The sequence below is a fragment of the Parus major genome, chromosome 15 (assembly GCF_001522545.3).
Source record: "Parus major isolate Abel chromosome 15, Parus_major1.1, whole genome shotgun sequence".
NCBI lineage: Eukaryota > Metazoa > Chordata > Aves > Passeriformes > Paridae > Parus > Parus major.
This window is the reverse complement of record NC_031784.1, coordinates 2,909,327-2,915,364: the sequence shown is the minus strand read 5'-3', so window position 1 is coordinate 2,915,364 and position 6,038 is coordinate 2,909,327. Positions and strand designations below refer to the sequence as shown.

At 44.1% G+C, this 6,038-nt stretch overlaps 1 protein-coding gene and 1 long non-coding RNA gene across 3 annotated transcripts in view; one reads left to right on the top strand and one right to left on the bottom strand.

Annotated features, from left to right (window-relative positions):
• ORAI1 (ORAI calcium release-activated calcium modulator 1) overlaps nucleotides 1–6,038 on the bottom strand; it is an 18,209-nt gene that overhangs the window by 11,016 nt on the left and 1,155 nt on the right. The window contains exon 2 of one of the 2 annotated variants that reach the window (XR_002002285.2): nucleotides 436–2,167. The exons of the other annotated variant lie outside the window; for it this stretch is intronic. The gene's annotated coding sequence lies outside the window, so the exon portion shown is untranslated. Of the gene's footprint in view, nucleotides 1–435; nucleotides 2,168–6,038 lie in introns of those variants that run through there. 2 annotated transcript variants of the gene reach the window in all.
• LOC117245170 lies at nucleotides 521–2,617 on the top strand. Its single transcript, XR_004499514.1, has 2 exons — nucleotides 521–585; nucleotides 2,272–2,617. It is a non-coding gene; the product is annotated as an uncharacterized LOC117245170 (long non-coding RNA).

Sequence of the window (6,038 nt, the reverse complement as noted above, 5' to 3'; positions counted from 1 at the left end):
GCCCCGCCCCGAGCCCCGGCCGGAGCCCCCGCCGCGATCCCCGGGTGAGCAGCTCGGCTGGAGTGCGGCTGACGAGAATCTGTAGTTTCCGGTGGGTTTGTGCCCCTCAGCCTGGTGCAGGAGCCTCTGCGCTCACCAGGGCGGACAGGATGGGGTGTCCCTCAGAACAAAGCACTGAGCCGTGTTTCAATATCTTCCTTCTGTAGCCACCCATCCGAAAATGCTTATACATGTAACCTACACCTGTCCAGTGGATCCAAACCGGTCAGAGCATCCACTCTCGCTTCCAGTTAAAACTGACCCCACCTAACCCTTTGTCACGTAGCTCAGGTTTTTCACAAGACTTTGTAGGCCCAGAGCTCTTGATAAACCCGCCTTTATCAGCAAGCACTTGATAAGGTTGATTAAGCAGAACATTTCAACATCTACACATGCCAGTGTTGAAAGATTTTTTTATTACCAGGTTCACATAAACCCTTTAAACCATAATTCATTTTTTCTGTGTTTTACAGAGGGAAAATTGAGGTGTAGAGCAGAACTCCCTAGTGAATACTCAGCACAGTTCTGAAGGTGATTTCTGAAAAGGTGAGGCAATACACTGCTTGTGCCACATCAAATTTGTGCATCAGGAGACTTAAGGGATAAGTAAGAAACAAACCAGTTGCTATCAATTTGTTGTTAAGAAAAACAGGATTTTAACAATACAAATAATACTCAACAAGGATACTTTTACTATTAACAGGCACATGGATGGTCACCTAGGAGACGAATCCATTCCCATAACAATCAAAAGCATCATTAGTTTGTATTGTTTTGTCATTTTCCACCTTATTTACAAGTAGGAAAATCACGGTAGATTGTCTTTAACATTTTTGCTTTGTTCTTCACACCTTTCTGATTTGCAAGGTCCTTCACTTCCTTAAGCACAACAAAGGGAATGACAATCGATACCAACAAGGTCACTTGACGCTTTTCATGTACGAGGCATTCTTTTTAAAAAGATGTAGCAAAAACATCCAAGAAAAATAATCTTAAGTATTTGAAGTCTTCAGAGGCATTCCCTGTACCATGTAGATCTGATCTCATTCCCTTCTTGGGAAATAAACACAGTCCTCTTGCTATAAACAACTTTGGGTGAGATTTTTATCAACAGAAGCATTAAAACACCTCAGTGGAAGAATAAGTTTGACTTAGTTTTTGCATAAAAGCTTCTGCTGTTCTATCATGGACCCCACAGAATTTTGGCCAAACTTTCCCTTTCTTGAGTGACAATACTGCTGTGTAGGACCCATATGTCCAGCATACGTTAAAATTTAGAGGTGGATTTGGATTTTATAGTTAGACGTGATGATCCTAAGGGTTTTTCCCAACTTAAATGAGTCTGTGATTATAAAACACTACTCTTTCTTTGGTGTGCTTTAATTATTAACCACCACCCACCCCAAAAAAAAAACAAACACATCAGAACAGAAGACCACCCCACAATCAACATTCTCTGTCTCCCACTGGTGCCTGAGGCTAAGTCAGAGCAAACCAATTGTGATTTATCACTTTTTTCTTGGGAGATATTATAACCATAAAAAACCAGTAACTAGAACTTCCTACACGTCTCAGACAAACATTTGAGTCTCTGTCCTGTGGAATCATAAATTTTAAAATATTATGAGCATTGCTGCTCATAAGCTATGACAAATGTTTATGTACATGTACATAATCAACGTGGATTGTTCACTATTTCTTCTTGTTTCTATGCAAAATTATGGTTGAACTGTAACATCATGAGGGAGTACTACTGCACTAGGTCTTGACCTGTTCCCTAAAATCAGATTTCTCTAAAAAAAACCCACCTGCAAGACATATACATCTGACAAGGACTTCAAGTGTCTTTCTAAATAATTGTATTAAAATAGACTCTTTGAACTCACTGTTCCTCTGCTTTCCTGTCCATCACTCTTATTCCTGTTTATTGGAAAGGGCTTTGAAAGATACAACAACATTAAACACTGATGTGCTGCTGAGTTTCTATTTCATTCAGAGGATCAGGATGAAAAAGGACCTGCAGAATCAGTGAAGGCATTTCATCTCAAGCCCTTTTCCAAGCCAGACCCATGTGTCATTTTGAGATTCCAAGCCTCAGTGTTGTAGCTTTGAAGTAAACATTTCTTTCCTGTAAGAAAGAAAAATCAGCTTGTTAAACAAAAAAACATACACTAAGGATCAACATGAGGACCCCAGCAATGCACCCTTTTCCCTTTCTGACCCATTTTACAGCTCCATCTGAGGTACAAACTAAACAGGAAAAATTATTTCCAACTCTATTACTCATTATGACACAACTCTACACAGCCACTCTGGAGTGAACTGAAACTAAAGGAGTCAGCCATGCTTAATTAACTCTTAGAAATGCTTCAAGGAGTTCTTCTGAAGTCACGCTGGGGCTCAGAGCCGGGGTTTGTTGTCACCTGTGACCTGTGCAATTGCGGAAGGCCACCAAAAGGGTGTATCCTGCCCTCTCCCTTCATCTCAGCCCTCTCCAGCCTGTGGATCGCACCGATCTAATGGTTACAGAGCTTCAGTGGATTGACTTAATGAAATAAATATATATTATTTTTCGTAATGGCTGAGTTTTCTGCTGGATTGGGTCACTGAACTGCCTCGCCCCGTGGCTGCACCAACACCAGACCTAATGCAGGAAAAGTGAGGGATGTACATGCAAGAGAAAGGGAACGGGCCCTTTCAGCAGCAGGCTGTTATTACCCCTAATTAGAGGTAATGTCAACCCGTTCTCTGGATCATTTATGCATGAACACAATCGAAGCAGGTGGCAGAAGTCCAAGTTTCTTTCCAGAAAGCCCTGAGAAATCTGTACACTGTCACAAGGATACTCACAGTTCTTTTTTTTTCTGCTAAAAATGTACTTCTGTATTTTCTGTAGGAGGCTGAATAGGTTCTCTAAGTACCCTGTGATTAATGTGATCCGGTGCTGAGCGCACCGTGGTGCTGCCCTCGCCAGAGCAGCTTTGCTAAAACGGATCTCCAGCTTCACATGTAAATCAGCACTTCCATTTGTTCCTGTTCCTGCATCCAACCCAAATCAAGCCACCACAAAGTGGAAGTCATGGTAGATCTGCATTAAAAACAATACATTTGAACTAGCAAAAGGCAAATACAGGTTTGCCAGCAGTCCCAGGGAGGTTAAGGGAAACATCTGAAGTAGAGCTTAACATTTAGTTGATGGAATTTCTGCAGAGGAAAGCTTTTGATCTGCCATGTCAAGAAAAATGTCTACTGCCTTCATAAAACAGTGAAATACTTAAATATCTCATCTTCCATCCCAACCCAAGGTAAAGAAAGTAAAGTATAGAATGGTAGATCTCACAGGATAAACAGTATTTTCAAAAAATGTTTTAAGATTAGTCCAGTCCATTCTGTGCAATGGGAAGTAACAGTTCTAAAGCCCAGTGGGGTGAAATGATCCCATGTCTTCTTAGAGCCTTTCCCAGCACAGCACTTCAGCTCTGCTTTCAGCATGAGCCCCACAGTACAACATTAATTAAATGACAGCTCCCTGCTCTAAGCTAACGAGGTCAGGATCCAGCGCCTTGGCATGATTAGATCTTAAATAATTTAAGCTACATTTATATCTAGCAAGAAAATGTTTTAGTGTTTTTTTTCGAAGAGTTCAGCACAGCCCCTTTCTCAATAACCACCACTCCTTTTCCACAGTTGATGCTGTGGTTTTGACACTGTTTCACAAAGTTGAGGTGTTTCTCCTGTATTTTTGACTGTGAAGAAGGCCAGCCTTGTGTCACCCCTGGGCTGTCCCATCCAAGCACCGCCTGATGGGGCCCAGTTCTGGGCACTGCTGGAAAATTGTGCCATGATCTGCTCAGAGATGAAACCCCAACCCTCATCAGCCAGCACTAAGCATGGAAATTTAATATTGCTTCTAAGTGTTTTTGTCCTGTCTAATGCAGCTGTGGATATGGATATTCTCATCATCCACAACCTACACATTCCCCCTCCCCTTTTTTCCCCAGTTCTTTTAAGTCTGGAATAGGCTTTTTGTTATTGACACACAGACTATTTCTATGGTATAATGAACTGTATTGGAATAGGTATCATTTCTGTCCTAAAACAAGGTTTAAAAAGTGTTTTCTATTTTTGGAGGTCTATAGATAGAAACTGTGTTGTTTCTGAAACATTTACTTCCACGCTTCCATAATGTGTTCTGGTGTTTCCAGGTGTATGTGATGGATACAGTCCTTGGTGGGTTGGCTTGATACACCAAGAGTCTCAGATTGTCCATGTCCAAAAAAAAATATTTAGAAAAATGAGTTGATTTTCTTTTATGTCTCTCTTCTGTCTCTTTTGGTAGACTTTTGCAGTATGGATGGATGATGTGTTTTTTGTCTGATGATTCTCTAGTAACATCCATTTATCTTGTATTCTGACCTCAATCCTACAGATGTACACATGTATTTAATTTTAAGATTGAGTAATCTTGGCTGAAAGGTCAAGATATGTATATATCTCCTCAGGATTATGGATTAATAATGCACTTGCTCCAACAGACATCTGGAATCCACACTTCAATATATAGCCTATAAAACACTTCCATACCATAATAAAGTTCAATCATCTGCAAATAGGGAGATGTTAGAGAAAGATTACATGATTTTTCAAGATTCTGCAAACAGTTCTTGGCAGAATCATAAGGAGAAGCTCGCTGCCTTAAATCCTGTTAGAACTCCGTCCTCTCCTGCCTTTATCCACGTGTCATGGATCATTAAAAGAGATCAACGGCAAGGCCTGCAAAGTTGAATTTTAATGTGTTTTAAATTTTGCATTAACACTTAATATATTTCATATAATACCTAGGATGCTTAACTGATTGCAAAAAGCAAACCAGAGGAGCACTGCCAAAGCCATCAGCCCCGACCCTGGGTTTGGGTATCCTTTGATGTTCCCTTTCTTGGGAGGTGTGGAGGGGAAGTAAAGGATGTCACTTCAGAGAGGAGCCACGCTGTGGAACCTGGGGGCTGTTCAAAACCTGCACTCTGACCCTGCTATTGCAATCAGATGGTCCCAGTATTGCTCAGCATCAATTTAGAATAGATGTTAGGGGGTGTTGTAGAAATGAGACCCGCCGATAGTTTTAGGAACTGCAGGATCTCCATCCTGCAGATTTTTTGGCATCAACAACTACTTTATAGCATCTTTTACCTACTTTTTCATGCGATTTCTAACTACCTGTTGTACATGCATATTGAAAAGGCAATTTTGGTTTATTTAACACCTGTTTAACACCATTTACAATACATTCTAGATTTTATGACCGGTTCTCACAAGACACGTGGGTGCAGTGCCGGGAGCGGTGCCGGCACCAGCCGGGGTGCGCGTTCCGCGCCGAGCTGCACCACACTTGTGGCAGAGGCACGGAGCGAAGCCACCACCAAAATTAACCCCAAGTCCGTGTATTATAAGATTATTTTCAAGTGTTTGCTGCATTAATTCGCCACTCTTTACCCCGGCTTTACGCCGTTGGGGTCGGGCACACTCGCGGAGTTCAAATTCCCCCGGTTGAGCAGAACCGCTCAACTCTTCGGGCACATCCCGGGGGCTGCGGTATCAACCCAGGGACCGTCCGCGCCTTTGTGGGGCCCCGTCCCCGTCCCCCCGCTGCCGCTCAGCGCCTGCGTGCCTCGCACTCGTGACCGAACACCGCACGGCGGGGCCGGCGGCCAGCACAGCGCCGGTACCGCCCCGGTACCCCGGCCAGCAGAGCGCCGGTACCGCTCCGGTATCCCACCCAGCCTCCCATCCCTGCCAGCCCAGCGCCGGTACCGCCCCGGTACCCCGGCGAACCCTCCCATCCCGACCAGCACAGCGCCGGTACCGCCCCGGTATCCCACCCAGCCCCCCAATCCCGGCCGGCCCGGCGCCGGTACCGCCTCGGTACCCAGGGCGTTCCCCCCATCCCGGCCAACCCAGCGCCGGTCCTATGCCGTGGCCTCGGACATCAACCCCGCCCGCCC